The sequence below is a fragment of the Saimiri boliviensis genome, chromosome 2 (assembly GCF_048565385.1).
Source record: "Saimiri boliviensis isolate mSaiBol1 chromosome 2, mSaiBol1.pri, whole genome shotgun sequence".
Lineage (NCBI taxonomy): Eukaryota > Metazoa > Chordata > Mammalia > Primates > Cebidae > Saimiri > Saimiri boliviensis.
This window is the reverse complement of record NC_133450.1, coordinates 1,087,454-1,107,371: the sequence shown is the minus strand read 5'-3', so window position 1 is coordinate 1,107,371 and position 19,918 is coordinate 1,087,454. Positions and strand designations below refer to the sequence as shown.

Here is a 19,918-nt window from a genome sequence, read left to right as displayed (position 1 = left end):
TCAGCCCCGCAGGATCTGAGGCTGAGCCTCTCACAGGACACCCACAGACACTCAGCTCCAAGTGGGACGGACCCAAGAGTCTCCCAGGAGGCCAGCTGGGTCGCACTGGGTGGGGGTGCCCGGCTGAAAGGCAGGCAGACACACCCTGTATGTACAAACAGCAACGAAACCAGCCCTGTGCGAGCTGGGGCAGCTCAGCAGGTAGAGGACGCTGTGCCCATCAGAGCGCACGGGCGGGGCCGCACCCACCACTCCACACCATCCTTAGCAAACCCCATTTCGCCTCTCCCACCTGCTGCCTCCTCCACTCTGGCCTGAGGGGAAGAGCCAGAGGAGCCTGGCAGGTGCTCCCGGGACAGCTGAGTGTCAGAAGTGGTCAGGCCCGGATAAAACAGAGCCAAGCAGGGCAAGACACAGCTTCGGGTAGCCTCGGGGAAGTGTGTGCAGGCTAAGCACAGGGCACGGGCCGGAAGGACACAGGGGTCCTGGTGGACAGCTCCCACGCATGCCTGCGGCTCAGGCTGGGGGTGGGAGGGGGCTTCAGGGCTGTGTCGGGTGGGGGTGGGAACAGTTCCCTCCTCTTGCCCCTCCCCATGCCAACCTTCCCGCCAACCGCTGAGCAGAAACGCATTCGGCTCCATGGCCGCCCCATCCCACCCGAGCCCGGGGTGGCCGCCTCATCCCACACAGCCCGGGGTGGCCACCTTCAGCATCCCCACCTCCTCGCTGGCAGCTTAGGCTCCACTCCAACCCCAGCTCAGCCTTTTTATTATTCAGAAGAGCCTCTTGATTGAAAAGGCCTCTAAGGCATCTCACAAATAAGAATCCTTTAATTGGGAAGTTGTTAACTTCTCTAAGAGGAATTTTAATTTTGCTTCCTCACCATCTCCTCTCCCCAGAACCTGCAGACTAAATGCCAAGGGTAACAAAGCCAAGCACCAGGCAGCACCACCTCCCAAGCTCCCCGAAAGTGGAGCTGCCCAGGGGCAGAGACAGGAGAGGCAGCCCCACAGCACCGCACAGACCCCCGGAGCCACTAGGAGGAAGCTCCTGCCTCTCCCCATGGGTGTGCCTGCTCCGTACCCCTCCTTGCCACCCCAACCCTCGGCAGGACGCTTGGAGCAGAGGGTGGCAAGTGTCTCAAAGGCTGAGGTAATGCCAGCCCCGACCTGCCCTGCCTGGGCCGCCACGTCCAATGGGCTCCCAGAGCCTACATTCAATGATTCGATGATTGTGCTCCATCATCCCTTCTGTGACCCTCTTCATACCCCGCTGGACTGGCCATCCATATTTATTCAGCATTTACTATGTGCCACACAGGGCTCTAAGCCCTTTGCATGCCTCAGCCCTATTTATTCACACAAGGCAGACAATCATTATTCCCAGTCAACTGATGAAGAGACTGAGGCCCAGAGACCTTCGGGAAATTGTTTAAAGTCACACCGCTCATGAGTGGCAAAGCTGCCACTGAGTCCCGGGCAGTCTGCATCCAGAGTGGTCATAACTTCAACTACCACTGACACCAACCTGCCCCACCCATGGCCTCTGCGCTCCTTCCAGGGCAGGACCAGGGCCATCTCTGTGTCCCTGGGGACAGCATAGGGCCTAGCATGCAGCTGAGCTTCGTAACTATTTGCAAAGTGACACACAAAAAGAGAGCAAAAACAAAGCCCCTTATTTATTCCCTCCTGTGAGCCTGACCATAGGCCTGTGACAGAAACAGGCAGGCAGACTAGTCCCTAGTTCAGTCCGGTAGACTGAGGCCCAAAGTAAAAGCAAGGACACCCTGCTAAGAGGTGACAGAGCTCAGGGAGTTCTTCCTCCCAGCCCAGCGATGTGAACCTGCCTTTCACAAAGCATGCGAACGGGGAGTGGGTCATTCCCAGTACACACCACATACTGTGTTCTGGTGCCCTGATTAACATCCCAGGCTGAAGCCGGTCTCAGGGAAGCCCTGGCCCTAGCCATGAGGTAGGAATCTCCTCTCCATGTTCCTGACAGCTTGGGGCGGCCTCGATATTCTTCCTGTGCACCTCACGGCACGAGATGCTCACCACGGCGGAGGCTGCCAGGGGACAGGTCGCTCACTGCTGTGAAAATCACAGCTCTAGCCGCCTGCTGTCATGGATTGAATTGTGTGCCTCCAAAAATGACATGCTTAAATTCTAACCCCCAATACCTCAGAATATGAACTTGTTTGGAAACTGGGGCATTTGAGATGTAATTAGTTAATTAGGATGAGGTCATACTGTAATCCAGCACAACTACTGTCCCCAGAAGAAGGGATTTGAAGGTATAATTTTTTTTTTTGAAGTACTGAAGAAACTTAAATACTGGCCGGGCGTGGTGGCTCACGCCTGTAATCCCAACACTTGGGGAGGCTGAGGCAAGCGGATCATCTGCAGTCAGGGGTTCAAGACCAGCCTGGCCAACATGGTGAAACCCCATCTCTACTAAAAATAGAAACATTAGCCAGGCGTGGTGGTGTGTGCCTGTAGTCCCAGCTACTCAGGAGGCTGAGGCACGAGAATTGCTTGAACCTGGGAGGCGGAAGCTGCAGTGAGCCGAGATTGAGCCACTGCACTCCAGCCTGGGTGACAGAGTGAGATTCTGTCTCAAAAAAATAAATAAATGAATAAATAGTTAGATATGGTACGGAGAACAATTTGGCAACTTGGCTATGTAAAGAGACACGGAGCGGCCATCTGCAATCCAAGGAGAGGGGCCTGAAACAGATCATGCCTCGCAGCCTTTGGCGGCAGCCAGCCCTGCTGACACCTTGGGATTTGGGGATGTTGAGTTTCACAGTTATTTTTGAGACAGGGTCTCACTCTGTCACCCAGGCTGGAATGCAGTGGCGCAATCTCTGCTCATTGCAACCTCTGCCTCCCAAGATGAAGCGATTCTCCTGCCTCAGCCTCCCCAGTAGCTGGGATTACGGACATGCGCCACCATTCCAGGCTAATCTTTGTATTTTTAGTAAGGATGAGGTTTCACCATGTTGGCCAGACTCATCTTGAACTCCTGATCTCATGATCCGCCCGCCTCAATCTCCCAAAGTGCTGGGATTACGGGCATGAGCCACCGCACCCAGCCCATAATCTTTGTATTTTTTGTAGAGACCATGTCTCGCCATGTTGTCCAGGCTGGTCTCAAACTCTCGCGCTCAAGCAGTCCTCCCGTCTCAGCCTCCTAAAGTGCTAGGATTTTAGGCGTGAGCCACAGTGCCCAGCCCTGACACCTTGATTTCAGACTTCCAGCTTCTAGAACCGTGAGACGATCCATTTCTGTTTTAGCCACTCAGTTTGTGGTCCTTAGCTACAGCAACCTAGCAAACTAATACACCCACAGACCCAGGTTTTAATGCTGACTTGGACCTGCACTTTAGGGCACTGGACACACCCCTGCCCCTCTCAAATTACCCCCAGGACGCTGCTTGGCACATACTAGGTGCTTAGCAAATGCCGGCTGGGAGAATGAACAGAAATGGCGGCATCCACCTTCCACATGGCCGTGGTAAGGAGGAGGTGGGATGAAGGGCGGGCTGTGTTCTGAAAGTCCTGAAGCCCTTGACACGTGTGGCGATGGCTGGAACAACAGACGCACAGAGGGACTGGGTGGTGTGACCCCAGCCAGGGCCTGAGGGCAAAGGAGGTGGGTCTTCCAAGCCCCTCACTGCTCCGTGAGTTCACTTCTCTAAGAGAAGACTGGGGAAGAACAGACAAGAGCAATGACCTGGGGAGGCCCCAGGAAGGCAGGGGTGGCGGAGGGCGGGTCCTCTCTCCAGCCACCAAGCCACAGACATTGCCCAAATACCCACTAGGTGCTGGGCCCCCCGCTGGGCTTAGGGGGTGAGAAAGGAGAGCTTCTAGATGCCAAACATAGCTCCTGCGCCATGTGGACCCTACAGCCATCCATGATGACCTCAGGGAGGCAGCTTCAGCTCAGTCAGTATAAGCAAGAGCCATATAAGAGCTGCCTCCAGGGCCTGAGCTGCCCTGGAGACAGTGAGGTTCCTGTCCCTCAAAGTGTGCAAGTAAAGATCAGAGGACCACAATCTCAGGGATACCTATACTCCCGCATCACAAATATGGGTTGGGCCAATGGGTCCCCACCTGGCTGACCATCAAAAGGTGACTGTGGGGCTCGCGAACCATCCAGAGTCCTGGGTTCTCCCAGTAACCCCAGATCAAGAGGTCTAAGTGGACCCAGGATGATTCCTGTCTCTAATAACATCCCTGGGTGGTCCTGATGCAGAGCCAGGCTTGGGCACCCTGGTCCACAGAGCGCGGCGGCTTAAATGGAATTCTGCAGGGGAAAGGCTGTGACAATAGTGTGTGAGGGTGGGGGGGGCACGGAGACGGAAGACAAGCTGAGATCAGGACGTGGGTGAGTGGGGGTGGCCTGACAGGCTAGCTCACTACGAGACATGAGACCGGAAGAACAGGCGGAAGGCACACGGGGACACCCAAAGGGGCAGAGGGAGGCGGGGCGTCAGGGCAGACGCTCTGGAAAACGTGGGGTTCGGCTGGTGGTTAAGAAAGCATTCGACGTGGAAGGCGGGGCTGAGCCTGGCGTGTGGAGGATGCGGGAGGAGAGGCACCTGTTGGAAAGGAGGGCTGGGAGAAAGTGTGGGCTGGAGGCAGACCACGAAAGGCCTTGTGCACGCAGGAGAAGGATTCTGGACGGCAACTTAAACAACAGGCAGCCACTGAAGGTTCTTGAGGGAGAGCATGACCTGGAGGAAGGCCGGTAACAGTGACCACTAGTAGGGCTCAGAAGGGCCTGGGCAGCTCCAGGCTCACCAGTCAAGAGTCCCTTGCAAGAGGAAGGGGTGAGAGAATTCGGCCTAGTGCCAGCACCACACTTCCTGACAGCAGCCCTGATCAGCGCCGCAGAGTGACGGTGCCCGCCACTGGGCCACGTGGGAGGAGCAGGCTGGGGGCAGTTTCTCCAGGACGGTAGATCTCGGGACCGCGTCTGCAAAGCTGGAGTCACAGCCCACCCATAAGCAGGGAGCTCCCTGGGCTGGATTCGCCCCAAGCACCGAGGCCCAGGCTTCATCTCTCCATCATCTTGTCCAGGCTCAGAGGCTTCAGAACCCCCCAGACGCTGACGACTCCCACACCCGCAGCTCCAGCCCAGCCCTCCCCGCGGCTGCAGGCTAACTCTGCGGCCTCCCACACCGTGCCGGCACCTCAGACACTTCCAGGCAGGATGTCGCCGTCCCCTTCAAACCCACGCTCAACCCCTGTGCCTCGGTGCTGGCGAGGGCTCCAGGGCCCACCCCGTTCCCAGGCTGGACCTCTCCCGGCCCACAGCCCGTCCCTCAGCCACCCCTTCAAAGTCTCTAAACGCGAGCCCTCCTCCTGCCCAGGCCCGGCCCCACCAGCTCTGGTCTGGACGGATGCTGGGGTCTGCACTGGCCTGCCAGCTTCTGCGCTTCCCACTCACCCTCCCATCCTTCCTCCAGTAGACATCGCTCTGTAACTCCTGGCCCTGCACACCGCATTTCTCAGCCCCTCTTCCTCGTGGGCTGCCCTCCAGCTGTGCTGGTCTCAGCTCAGAGCCCATCCAGGGCTCCACAGGGTCTGCTCCCGTTCCTCAAGCCTCTGCTGAAACGGCCCCTTATCCAAGAGGCCTTTCCCGACCACCCTGCATAGAAGGGCTCCCATTTCATGCCTGCCCGCTTGTCCCACCTGATTTTTCTCTGAGTCATTTGTTACTCCCTAATCTTAGATTATGGATTTACTTATCTGGTTTCTTCCATCTATTCTTAAAATTTAGGCTGTCTGATGGCAATGCCATGGTCTAACCTGTTCACCCACGGACCATCCTGGGCACATAAAACAATGCCTCATGTGTAGCAGGCGCTCAGTGAGCATGGACTGAGGGATGAATGAACCACTGCACATTCATCCTTGGGAGAAACAGGCCCATGCCCATGGGGGAACCCAGCCCAGCATGAGAGCAGCGCGGGGGCCAACAGATGGGCACAGGGAGGGCCGTGCAAGGGAGGGCCCACCAGCTCCAGCCAGAGGCCAGGGGAGCTTCCTGGAAGAGACAACAAACCACCCCCAGCCTCCTTCCTGGCCCTCCAGGGTCCCTGTCATAAGCCACCCCGCCGTGAGGGGATGCAGGAGAGGCTGATCTGACTAGCTGTGCTGACCCAGGAGTCAGAAGTGCTCAGAGCTGGTGCCTGCATCCCCCGCTGCCCGGCAGGAGGAGATCTGGGCAGGGCTCCCCAGAGAGCAGAGGCGCTTGGTTCAAACACCACAGATCCCACCAGTGAGGGAGAGGTCATCAGGGACTCCAGCGTCGTCTGCCCTTGCCTCCCGAACACACGGCAACATGCCGCCTCCCCTCTAATCACCAGAGCACTGAGGGAGGGAGCAGCAGAAGCCTGGGCAGCGAGGGCGAACCTGAGCTTGCCCAGAGGCTTAGAGCTTTGCTGAGTGAAGCCCCAGCTCCTCAGCCTCCGGAGCAAGGTGCTCTACACCAGCCCCGGCCCCTTCCAGCCCCGCCACTCCCCAGACACACTCTAGACTCCCCACCACTGCCCCTTGGCCCAGACTGGGCCTCCCCTGCCGCCCTGAACCTTTCCTGCCCACCACAGCCCTACATCCATGACTTTCTTCATCCAGGCATTATTTATAATGACAAAACATCAGAAACCATCAAAACACGCAAGAGAGAACCGGCTCAACACGCTACGGTACGCACAGGCTGAAACATTACGCTGCCATTAAAAATCACATCATCGAAGAGTATTTAATGATGGGAAAATGATCTTGGTACGGGATTGAGTGCAAAAGGCAAGTCAGAAAACAGTAAGTACCGCTTGATCCCAATTATGTCATAAATGCACGTTTTGTAGCAGACTGACGGGCTAAACACCCAAGTGCTCACACTTTTCTATAGAGAACACATCACTCTTTTTTAACCAGAAAAATAAACTGTTTGAAAAGCACCTTGCAGACGTCAATGCTCAGCCCAGGCGTCACCTGTTCCAACAAGCCCCTCCGGACCCCCAGCTGACTGCGGCCCTCCTGCAGTGGGGAGGGGTGGGGAGGCTGCTCGCGCCCCTACCCCCTGCCCCCATCACCCGGTTGCTGCACAGACGTCCCTGACCACTTCCTCACACAAATCGCCCAGCAGCAATTACAGGTGAAACGGGAGGGGCTGATTAGCCGCTGGTTCCCCCCAGAGCCAACTAATTAGCAGGAATAGTTCGATGGTGCTAACTGGGCTTTGGAGCGAGGCCTAGTGTCCGGGAGGGAAATCCAGGCCTCCGCTCCCACCGGCTTCCCAGCGTGAGGACAGGGCTGGTTGACCCTCCGCCACACACAACTGTCACCCGATCCCAGGAGAAGGGAGTCCAGGCCGGCGGCCTGTGCAGCTGCCAGGGTTCTTCCTCTGAAAAACGAAGCCAGCACGCCAGGCCAGCCTGCTGTCCCTCTGTTTAGCCAAGTCCCTCTGCAGCCTTCTCATGGGTCACAGAGGCCTGTCAAGAACAGGGGACCATCCCAGATATGGGGTGGAGGTGACTTGTCCAAGGTCCGAGTAGGCCGGGGGTCAGGCCAGGTAGCAACCCAGGTCTCCCGTCCCCATCTCCCACTTCTCTGGGACACGCTGCTGCTTCTCCACATCCCTTCACATGGACCGTGAAGTGAGAGGACCTGTCACCTCCCACATTCTGGGAGTCTTACTCCTCGTGATACAGTCAGCCAAGGTCACCCGGCTGCCAGCGCTTGTCACACAAACACACCTGGGGTCTGAGCCTCATCCCATCCTGAAGGTGTCTGGACCCACACACTGTCTCTGGTGTGCAGCCCTGTTAAACTCCATGCATGAGAGCCAATGCCAGCCTCGTGACAGTTTCTTGGACCCCGACTGTCTCAGTCCCTGTGTTCTGGCTCCCTCCTGGCCTGAAGTCAGGCACACATTTGGTCAACGATGTGACAGGACCAAGGACAGAGCCCTCAGAGACCTCCCCTGCCACGCGGGAACCCATTAGCCGGCACTGTCTGTGAAACCCAGTCGCTGGGAAGAACGCCCCAGGCTTCCAAGCTGCCTGCCAGAGCCCTGTTACGGCAAGGGCTGGCGGGAGGTGGCACCGTCACAGCGAACCTTCTGGGCATGGCTGCGCGTGGGGAGGGAGAGATGGGGAAACCCCCAGAGGAGGGCCCCACGACAGCCTCCCCTGCAGACCCCCATCCTCCATGGCTCACGCCACCCCACCCTGCCCCACTGCCCAGAGTGGCATCTTACCTCGGGTTGGGTGGGGGTCTGCGGAGTGCAGCTGGGCAGGGCTCAGCCTGGGCTTGACTCAGTCTCCTTCTCTGCCTGTGGGCACTGGAGCCTCAGGGCCTGTAGGTGCAGGAGGCTGTGGGGAGAAACAGGAGGTGGCGGTCAGGTAGGGCCGGGCAGCCAGTGGTCGGGGTGGAGTGGGGTCCGTGTCTGCAAATGGGGCTGATCCTGTGTGGCTGAGCCACGAAAACTCAGACATCCACCCACGTACTCTCTGACATACACACTGCACACGCTCACACGTGTACTCTCACTCACTGGCACACTCATGCTTACATACATGCTCTCAACTGTGCACGCATGTGCACACACATGGCACTAGCCGGGGCAGGCAGGGCTCTGGCCCAGGCAGGCTGGAGTCTGACTATGAGTCTCCCGGCTGGAGTCTGACTATGCGTCTCCCACCAACCAGCTCTGCGGCCCTGGCAAAGCCGCTTCTCTCATACATAAAATGAAGATACCATTCCCCCTGCCAAGACTGCTGGGAGGGTAGACAGAGAGAAGGGACACGTGGCCTGGCGCACAGTAGGTGTCCAGCCAGTGCCACTGCCTGCTTTCCTCCCCAGCCAGGCCCCAGAAGGCAGGCCCCAGGCTGACCCCGAGAGGGGATACTGGGCAGCACCAGGGTGCCTCCCCTTGAAGCTGAGCCTCAACTTCCTAGGCCCCAAGGATCCCTACAACGCCCACCTACTCACCCTCCCATCCCCCACCCCCAGCCACTCCTGCTTTTTTTTTTTTTTTTTTTTTTTTAACAAGAGAGAGTCTTGCTCTGCCACCCAGGCTGGAGTGCAGTGGGGCCATCATAGTTCCCTGCAGCCCAACCTCCAGGGCTCAGGTGATCCTCCCACCTCAGCCTCCCAAGAAACTGTGACTACAGGTGTGTGTACCACCATACCTGGCTAATTTTTAAATTTTTTTGAAAACTATGTTGCTCAGGATGGTCTCGAACTCCAGACCTCAAGCAGTCCTCCCACCTCGACCTCCCAAAGTTCTGGGATTATCGGCGGAGCCATCCTGCCCAGCCATCCTGCTTGACTCCTCTAGATCAGACCCTCAGTCCTCTGAGTACGGGTGGGGGTGCTGGGGAGTTCTGGCTCCTTGGCAACGCTCTGAGGCCTCCATGGTCCAAGACGTAGCCTCAGCTGAAAGTCCAAGGAGGCGCATTAACTCCCAGCTGTCCCTCATCCTGGCCCGGTGGCCCTGGGCAAAGCCTCCTCTGTACCTCAGTTTCCTCAACCTCTCAGACCAAGTCCCACATCTCTTTCTGAGTCGCTGCAGAGAGGTTTCAATCAGATCTGTGTTTCCCAAGGTAGCAGACACACGCTTCTGGTGGTGCACAAGGGGATTTCGTGGTGTGTAGATGGACAAATGTTTTTGTTTTCATAGTTATATGTTTCTTTCTGTATATTGGAAAAAAAAAAAAAAAACAGGCACATAGCAGGTGTAGTTTCCTGGCTGTGTGGCCTGGGGAGCACCGTGGTAATCCACCTTCAAACATAAGTCAACACGAAGACAAGGATTAAGAAAACATGAGCGCAAGGCCAGGCGCGGTGGCTCACACCTGTAATCCCAGCACTGGGAGGCCGAGGCGGGCGGATCACAGGAGGTCAGGAGTTCGAGACCAGCCTGGCCAAGATGGTGAAACCCCATCTCTACCAAAAATACAAAAATTAGCCGGGCGTGGTGGCGGGCGCCTATAACCCCAGTTACTCAGGAGGCTGAGGCAGGAGAATCACTTGAACTCGAGAGGTGGAGGTTGCAGTGAGCCGAGATCGCGCCATTGCACTCCAGCCTGGGCAACAAGAGCAAGATTCTGTCTCAAAAAAAAAGAAAGAAAGAAAAGAAAACACGAGTGGAGGCGGTGCCCCAGGGGTGGCTTCAACCGTGGTGGTGAAAGGGAAGCTCAGGAAGCTGGCATCTAACCCAACACCTGGCAAGCAGCTTCCGCCTTCCCTGGAGGCCAGACCAGCCCCTTCTTTCTGATGGATTCCCCGTTGGGTGCCACCCAGCACAGGCCTAGGTCCCCAGGAGGACTCACGGGGCCTTCTGGACGGGATGATGGAAGCATGGGTGGATGGGGCTCCAAGATGATTGTTATAATGTGGGCATAGGACGGAAAAGGCCTCAGGGACCCTCCCGGGATCAGCATTCTATCAAATCTAAGACGCAGATGTTGGAATTTCCAGCCGTGTGGTAGGTGAAGATGGAGGAGATGCTTTGAGGCCAGGGTCTTCCTGTGTTATGGGCTGCAGGCTTTCTCTAAGGAGGCAGAGAAATGGGTGCTGAGCAGGCTCCAGGGCCGGCTCTGGCTTTCCTGTCCTGGCAGCAGAGCCACAAAGCAGCCCACACCAGTGAAAAGAGGGCTGCCCCGCCGCACAGTTCACCAGCCCCAAACTATGGCCCTGCTGCCAGCCGGCCCTGGGTGCACCTCCCACTGGTTGCTAATCCTGGGGGACACGACAGAACGTCGTGGTGCCAGCCTGGGACACGGGGTAGCAACACCCGGGCAGTTCCTCGGGCCTGGGTTCTCCAAGCCAGGTCTAGCCAGACCGGGGCGCTATCAGCGGCCTCCTGAGCCAGATCCCGGTAGACTGGTATGAGCCAGCCGGGCCCAGGCCAACCCGGGCAGCCCTGTCCCTGGAAGGCCTCCAGACCACCTGGCTGGCAGCCCTGAGCCCAGCTCCACCTGAGCTGGCAGGGCAAGCCATCCCCACAGTGCCATTCGGGGCCCCCAGCTGCCATGCGCCAAGACACTGAATGGGCCTCCTGCTCCCTCCCCACCAAACCTTCCTGAAGCTCCCACTCTCCTTTGTGGCATCACAAGGAGTTGCTATGGAAATGGGACCACAGGCAGAGCATGACAATGATTTGGGGCAGGGGAGGAGACGCCGTGGGAGCTGGGCACTCTCCTGGACACGGGATCTGCCGGTGTGCCAGGTCCCCAGAAAGACACGAAACCCCAGCTGCAGGCCTCCGACCTGCCCTCTTGGCTCCTCGACACCTCAGTGGGGCCCAGGGAGCTCTTAGCCTGTGCAGCCCGTGTGTTCAGCAGAATGAGCAAATGCCCCGGAGAATGTGAGACCCGCGCAGAAACAGCCATTCAAGGGCTCTGACAAAGTGGCTTCGGTACTAAGCGGGGCTGGCATCCAGGACACACTCAGCAAACACCGATCAGAAAGCAGGGCACTGGCAGGTGGGCCACGCGTGTGCGTCACGCAGGCCTGTGCCTGCTCCGAACAACAGGACAATCACAGAGCTCGAGAGGCCACGCCCACTGTACAGATGGGGAGACTGAGGCCCAGCAAGGTCAGGGTCGCACAGCAAGTCAACCAAGAAGCCAAGCCCAGAGCCCAGGTCTCTCTGCCCCAGACCTGAACTCTCTGATCAGTGCCCCTAGCTACTCCCTAAGATTCATTCTCCTTTTGTTAAGCAGCTACCATGTGCTTTGTCACTGGAACAAAGAGAAATAAGGGACACTCCTGCTCAGAGGAGACAGGCCACCATGATCAGAGGGTGGATGCCAGGAGAGAAGGCCAGGGACCGCAGGAGCCAAGGGAAGGCTACCTCAGAGTTTTAGGTTATGCCCTTCTGAGCCATGCTTCTAAGAGACCTCCGAGTTTCCCTGACTTTTCTCCCAACTGCTCCCCCAGCCCAAGGCCCCCCTCCAGTCCACCGGGGGCTCGCCTCTCCAGGAGGTAATGGGGTTTTCTCTCATTAGCACCCTGGGTCCTTGCCCTTTCTCTCTTTCTTTCCCGGGCACCTCCCATGAGCTAGCGTGACAGTAAGCCTGGGGGGAGCAGAGAACCAGTGAGCCCCGCGGGCCACCATCCTGACGGGACACAAGTCTTATCTCTTTGTCAGCAGCGTGCAAACGATCTCGGGATTTTTGGTGCTTTTTTTTTTTTTTTTTGAGGGGTGGGGGCTGTACTGAGAGAGTAACAGTGACCACCTTCCAGAGCTTGGCTTGGAAGACCTACCAGCTCTGTGTGTGCCATGCCTCCCAGGACCTGTTACACCGGTGGAGATCAAGGTCCTGAGAGGTGCCCAGGTGGACTCTGGAGAGCTCAGCACTGAGAAGGCAGGATAGGGAAAGACCAGCAATGACAGAGGGAGGGCCAGGCGCAGGGCTGTGGGAAGGGAGCTGTCTTGGAAGGCTTCCTGATGGAGGAGGGACTAGGGTTGGCTCAGAGCCCGCCCTTGGGTTCTGGCAGGAAAAGTCTCTTTGAGAGGGAGAACCAAGCCAGGGCCTCCCCTGCCAGACTACATGACTTGGGGCTAGCCTGGCAGGTGGACGGCGAGGGGGGCACATTCCATGACAGCTGCCATCCTGTCCCCAACCCACTAAGGCCTGCCACCACTGCCACCTCACGTCCCTAGTTACTGCTGCCTGATGGGAAACCAGCTGGGGACGGGAAAACAGCAGAGACAGAGGAGTGGGGGCAGAGTGTAGGAGAGACAGAGGTTCTGAGAGAGACAGAGCGGCAGTGACCCCTAAGCCAGCTGGACAGAGGGAGAGCAGAGAGCTGAAGACGGATGAATGGATGGGCCACCCTTCCCCTGGCCCAGAGCCAGGCCTGCAGCTGCAGAGAGGAACAGACACGAAGCTGGGAAGGAGCCTACAAACCAGGGCTTTGCAAAGATTTTTCAGCAATAAAATTCTTATTTGAAATGAAATCTGATGCAGTGGGGGAAGTGTTTCCATGCCAGCCATTCAATCCAGAAGCCATAAAGTGAAAATTCAACAAATCCAACTACTGTACATAAACTCGTGAAACACCCGTACAGCAAAAGACACATAAACAAAGTTAAAAGGCAAATGAGACACTGGAAGGAAATACCACTAATATGCAAAGAGCCCCTACAAATCAATAAGAAAAAAGACAAAAGAAGAGAAAAATTGGCAGTGAATTAGAAATCTGCAGAGGAGGAACTAAATTGGCCAATAAATGCAGGAAAAGATGTTGGATCTCACTAGCAATCGGGGAAATGCAAATGAAAACGACATGCTACCATTTTTTGCCTATCAGATTGGGAAAAATTTAAATGACTGATAACAAGCAGTGCTGGCGAGGACGTGGGAAAATGAGCACTCACAGACTGCTGGAGGGAGGGGGAATTGGCTTAACCTTTGGAAGGGTAATTTGGCAGTAATGATTAACATTTTAACCCACACACTCCACGACCCCACAATTCCACTCCTAGGAGCCTCTCCCCTGAAACAGAAGCACAAGCACTCATGTGTGCATACTCAAGGGTGCTCATGGAAACACTGCTGGTAAGAGTGAAAAAGAAATTGGAAATGGCCTAAATGTTTATCAATAAGGGACTGTTCAAATAAAATACAGCATGTCCACGCTATGGAGCACTGTGCAGCCATCTGACAGAACGAGGCACGTCTATTCACAACAACAGAGAAAAAAAAAATCAAGCTGTAAAATGCTATTTCAGAATAAGCCCATTTCTGTCATTAACGATTTGTTGGTATACGCCCCAAAAGGCCGGAGGACAGTGTGCCAGGCTTTAAAGCAATCACCTCTAAGCAGTGGGACAATGGGGCTTTCATGGCCCGTTTTCCACAAATGTATCGTTGGGTCTTCTATTGTAATCAGAAAAACAAAATCAATAGTTAATGGGTTTTCTTAATCCTTCTCAGACCCTAATAGGAAATGCAGATGTAAGCAGAGCTGCTCTGGTTGAAGTGGGGGGGGGGGGGGGCGGTACCAACACCCATCCACCCAGCCCCATCCAGCCCCACCCTCCTATCCCCGAGGCTCCTTCTGGAAACGCTAGGGCTCTAGGACCAGTTTGAGAACCTCAGCTGGAGACTGTGGAACCCATGCCTGTGCTCCCCCAGGCCAAGGTGGACAGGGGCAGATGGCTGCTGAAGGTACTCTGGCAGCCAGGGCCTGTGGCTCCTCAGCACAGCTCCCGCCTTCCCTAGGCGAGGGTCAGGGGTTTCTCTGGGTGTCCTGAAAACCCTGAGCAGGTCACAGTCCTGGGAAACCCAGAACTGGGGCTCAGGAGAGTCCTTGGGGTAAAGCGAACAAAGGAAGGGACTTTGCAGAAAACTCCAGGAAAGGGGGGCTTCAGGGCTCCCGTGCTGCAGGGAGGGAGGGAGAGAGGGAAAGAGAGGGAAGCTGGCGTGTGTTTCTCCCAATATGTACAGAGATGGGGGGATGAACCCATGGGGGCACTCACAGACAGAGGTCACATGTGGGTCTGCGGGGGTGAACTCCGGAGGATGTGTGAGCTCCAAGTGATGCAGAGGCGTGTCTGTAATCTACAATCAGTAGGGGTGTGTGTGTGTGTGTGTGTGTGTGTCACTCTCAGGGACAACAGCAAAGAGAGAGCATGTGTGTCTCTGGAGGAGAGAAACAGCAGGGCCACGTATACGTGTGTATGTGCATAGTGTGTGTGTGGTGTGTCATGTGCCCCATGGGTTTCCCAGGGCGAGTGGGGTGTGTGTGTGTGTGTGTGTGTGTGTGTGTGTGTGTGTGTTAGGAGCTGTAGGCAGCCAGCAGGCCTGCAGAGGGGCCTAGAGCAGGTGGCAAACTGCAGAGATCAGGCCATTCTGGAAATGCCCCTCCCACTTGTGAGTCAATCAACAAATTCAGAGAAAACTGCCCGGAAGGAGCACGAGGCCCCTCCAGAAGTCCCCCTTCCCTTAACATCTGTTTGCACAGCTCATGTTCCACCTGCCTCCGGGAGGCAGCGACTGGAGCGACCGGCAAACTCCACCTGATAAGTGGTAAATGATACTCTACTGGGTCCAAGCCCCAACGAACACAGCTCCCTGGAGGTCTCTTGTCCACACTCCACACCCACCCATGTTCCATCTTCAGCTGCCAGGGGAGCACTCAAAATGCAGATCCAACCACATGGCTGCCTGCTCCACCCTTCTATGAATCTCTACTCCTCCCCGCCCAAGCTCCTTACTGGGCCCACCAGGCCCCCTGGGACCCACCCCAAGTGGCCTTCAGCTTCCTGCCTGACCCCAGTGCCTCCCAATACTACCCTCCGATCAGACTGGGCCCCCCATCTCCCTCAACAGAACCAAGCCTCCAAGCCTTTGCACCTGCGGTCCCCCCTGGGAGATGCCTGCCCTCCCTAACCAGTCCTCACTGTCCCCTAAGAAGCTTCTCCCTACAGGGCTGGGTTAGGCCCCTCTGATACCCCCACCTTGTGCTCACTTCTGTCCCACCCTCATCCCCTACTGACAGGTGACTACTGACAGGTCTGCCTTCCCCGGGGGTAGGGCCTCAGTCTTGTTCTCTGCACCCCAGAGCCCAGCCTAGGCCTAGCACAGAAGAGGCATCAGGCACAAATTTTGTAGACTGAGCCAGGAAGGGTGGCACACACCTCTAGTCCCAGCTACTCAGGAGGCTGAGGTGGCAGCATCGCTTGAACCCAGGAGTTGGAAGCTGCAGTGAGCTAAGAGCACATGGCGGCACTCCAACCTGGGTGACAGAGCAAGACCCCATCTCCAAACAAAACAAACAAACAAAAATCTGAAAAAAACAAAAAAACAAAAAAAAAAAACATGTTTATAGAACGACTGAATGGGTTCTCACAGTGATGTAGTTTGGACGTCCCCTGCAAATCTCATGGTGAACTGTGACCCCGGTCTGGAGGTGGGCCTGGCGGCTGGGTCCGGGGGAGGATCCCTCATGACTTGGTGCTGTTCACCTGAGATCTGGCCATTTGAAAGTGTGCGGCACTCCCCGTCCCTCTCACTCCTACCTTCACCCTGTGAAGTGGCTGTTCCCGCTTCACCTTCTGCCGTGAGTGTGCTCCTGAGGCCTCCCCAGAAGCTGAGCAGATGTTGGCACCGTGCTCCCGGGACGGCCTGCAGATCCATAAGCCAATTAAGCCTCTTTTCTTTATAAATTACCCAGTCTCAGGTATTTCTTCATGGTCACACAAGAACAGCTCTCAGCCCCTAAGCCACACACACAGTGGGACCTTCTCAAGGCAGCAGGGTGGAGCAGAGTGTGGCCTGGGGGTGGGACACCTAGCATCTCATCCTAGGTAGCACAACTGGTGACATTAATCATGTCACCTGGGGAATGAGTGAAGCAGAAGTTTCCAACCAGGGTTCCCAGGAAGGGGGGACTACAGAGGTCTATGAGCCCTAAGACCGCACAAAACTGGCTGTGATGATACCCATGCAGGAGAGATTGGCCCAGTCTCTAGCACAGGGCCTGTGGCTTTCATCAGCTTCCTCAAGGGTCCCCCAGCCCAAAGATCCAGAAGCACCAGGCAGGAACAGGGCAAGGCTCGCCCCCACTGGAGAGCAGACTTGGGCACAATAAGCACCGCATACCAGGAGGGGTGCTGGGGCAGGGACCAGGACAGGTCCTGCGGCCCCGGGCCCCAAGCCAGGATCCCTGTGTAGGTCACTAGGAGGAGATGCCCAGAGAGGAAAGGGAGTTAAGCTGGGCAAGCTGTCTGGGCAAGGGGTGAGCCCCCCATCAGGGAGAGTAAGAGCACGGGCTGGATGGGCAGAGGTCAGAGTGAGTGAGCCACAACCCTGAGTCTCATTCTCAGACTCTCAGTTTCTCCATCTTACACACAGAGCTAGACAAGGTGGTTCATGTGAGTCCATCTGAGAGTGTACAAGGACGTTCACGGGTGTGGCTGGCCTGGCCCCGGCTCCAGGCTATAGGGCTGAGTGTGCAGTCCCGGGTCTGTGCAGTCTGCCCAGCTGGCAGCGGCCCGGGGCTCCCTTCTGTCGTTCTCTTGCTTCACAGCTGCAGCCGGGTACTGCCTGCCCAGGCTGTCGGCACTGCTAAGGGGGCCTGCAGAGCCCCGGGCCACTCCTGGGTACTGCGGTTACCACTCCCCACGTTACAGCAACCATAGAGATGACGGGAGTGACAGAGTTCATGATGAGCCTGGGGCCAAGAGAGGGAAGGGCCTGGATGGGAGCGCTGGGCAGGGCTGGCAGCCAAGCCCAGGCCACACGTCCTCCGTGGGTCCCCAGCTGCCCCGACCCCTCCGGGGGCCTCTGTCAGTCTGGCCCGGTCACCTAGGGAGTTGGTGGTAGATCTGAGCCAGGATCCCAGGCCTCTCACCCTTGGCTGGGCTTACTCTGGGCACAAACGCCTTGTCCTCCTTGTGTGACTCTGCATGCCTCAGCACCCCCTAATCCTGCCAGAAAGACACGTCCGGCACTGGGGCTCCAACTGACTGATTCGAACGCAGGCCTGCCGCGCTCGCTGGAGCCCGCCACCTGAGCCTCAGGTTCCCCTCTCTAAAACAGAGCTACAAAACCTGGCCTCCTCCTCCCGTTGGGAAGATTAATAAGGTCAGGGCTACACCATCTGAAAAGAGCAGAACAGAGGCCTTCCACCCACCCTCCAGCTCTGTGCCTCAGTTTCCCCATCTCTAAGCGAGAGGGTGACTCTGAGTGATTCCCCAGGTCTCTGATGCTTTGTGAGAAGCCTGCCCAGGTGCCCGGCCCATGCCTCGCCGGGCCTGCCGTGGAAGGACAAGCTGCAGTGGCGGAGACCGGGGCCCGTCCTCAGGGGCCTCCCCGCTAGCTGGCGGGTGAGAGGCGTGTCTGTGGAGCAAGGGCACTGTCTACTTAGCAAACCCGTGTGTGGACGTGCCCATGGCGGGGTCTCCAAACCGGGGGTCCCGGGGCCTCCATGTTGCCACGGTCTACCACCCCTACTGCGTCACACCCAGCCAGCTCTGTGCATTCCCTGCCAACCCCTGTAGGCCCCAAGGGCCACAAGAAGCTTAAAAGTGGAAAAAAGTGTGAGCTGGGCAGTGATCAAGGAAGGCTTCTTGGAGGAGACAGGACAAGAGGGTCAAGGACACACAGGAGGCCGTAATACCCAGATGAGGATCACCACAGACACGCAGAGCCACTGAGGGTCCTCCATGTGCCCCCTCTCCTCAGGCGGGGATGCCTGACCCCTCCCGGGGCTGACCTCAGAGCTGTCACCCCGGCAGAGGGCTTTGGCGGGAGCAGGGACCTGAGCTCCAGGCTCCCTCCACCTCTCCTCGGCAGCCGTGGACCGCGATCCATCCCCGAGAAACCAGTTGGGGCTGGTGATGCCCAGTGGCCGCCGAGGCCTCACTGCAAACAGCGCTGCCGCTGGTGAGTGCCGTCTGCCCAGGGAGGGCTTCCCGGCAGACCAGGAGCAATGCTGGCCCCAGACTCATTCATATTCTGGTCTGGCTGCCAGCGGCAATATGGCTGAGAGACGCGAGGGCAGAGGCGGCCCTCCGAGAATGCCCAGAGATGATTCCTCTCCGACTCCAATTTATTTTCTATCATTAATGCTTTTGAAAAGCCCCACACGCTCTGCAAACAGGGAAGGAGCACAGGGCTCAGGAGGAGAGGCGAGGAGAGGGTCGGGGTGGAGGGGTACTCAGCAGAAGTGGAGCAGGCAGCAGCCCGGGTTCAAATCCCCACCGCAGCTCCACCTGCCTGCAGGGCCCTGGGGCGAGCTTGACCCACACCTGTCCACTGGGGACAGGCATCCTGCTCTGCCTGCTCTGCCCACCCCAGGGGACAGTTTTCAGATCTACCTAGGGGTCAGAGGTGAGTGGGCTTTATAAACTGTAAAGGGCTGTACACTTGAGGAACAGAGAATGAAGCTAACCCGACACAGGCAGAGGCCTACGAACTGGACACCTGCCTCCTCAGCTACCCTAGGGGACCCCGGCCCCCTGGTTCAGGGAAGACCTGCAGTGCCTCTCCCCACAGCACAGGCAGAGAGGGTGAGCGCCAGGGTCTGGGTCCCCAGGCTTGTCACTCACACCGCCATCGTCCCACCCCCCGCAGGCTCGCGGTGACCAGCCTCCCAGCCAGCACGTCTCCTCCCCCGTCATCCACACTGCGGAGCCAGAGGGATCTTCCCTGCATGAGGCTCCTGCTCAGAACCCTTCCAGGGCTCCCCGTTACCTTGAGACCCAGTCCAAACTCCCCATGCACTATGCAAAACTCTCCCTAGCATCTCAGGCCCATCTGGGCAGCCTCGGCTCCAGCCGCACCCAGCTTCTCAGAGGTCACCCTTCCCTGCCTTCGCGTGCTGTTTCCTGTCTGGAATTCTCTCCTCCCTGGCCCAGTTCACCCCATCTCCTACCCCTTCTTCAAGGTGCAATCCAAAGGCTTCTCCTTCGAGCAGCTTTCCCCGAGTCCCCTGGCACGCCCTGCTCCGTGCTCCCTGTACCCGGGATCCACCTGGGGTGCAACTCAGTAATGGAGTGGTAATGTCTGGGTGCTGGTGCCCCTCTAATCAGCGAGCTCTCCTGAGCAGGGGCTGCTTCGGATTCATCCTGTGCATTCCCAGTGCTTGGCAAAGCGGCTGCCATTGGAGCTGTTTATCCAGCTGGCCAACCTTAACGGAGCACCCGCAATGTGTCAGGCTCTGTCCTGGGCGCAGCAGCCAATCCTGGCCCTCGAGTTGCTGCAAATGGATGTGCTCAGGGACCCTCTAGTGCATGAATGAATGAATGAATGAATGGACATACAATCACTTTGTAAATGGGGAAACTGAGGCCCAAAGAGGCAAAATGCCCTGTCCCTCAGTGTTCCTGCCTTCCTGCTCACGTCTCTCCTACTCCATTCTTCTCCCAGGACCACAGCCAGCAG

General features: G+C 57.3%; 1 protein-coding gene across 6 annotated transcripts in view; it reads right to left on the bottom strand.

Annotated features, from left to right (window-relative positions):
• LINGO1 (leucine rich repeat and Ig domain containing 1) overlaps positions 1-19,918 on the bottom strand; it is a 216,317-nt gene that overhangs the window by 182,586 nt on the left and 13,813 nt on the right. For 5 of the 6 annotated variants that reach the window (XM_039469393.2, XM_039469395.2, XM_039469394.2 and 2 more), the window contains exon 2: positions 8,272-8,386. The gene's annotated coding sequence lies outside the window, so the exon portion shown is untranslated. Of the gene's footprint in view, positions 1-8,271; positions 8,387-10,348; positions 10,975-19,918 lie in introns of those variants that run through there. The other variant, XM_074392597.1, reaches the window with a different exon arrangement.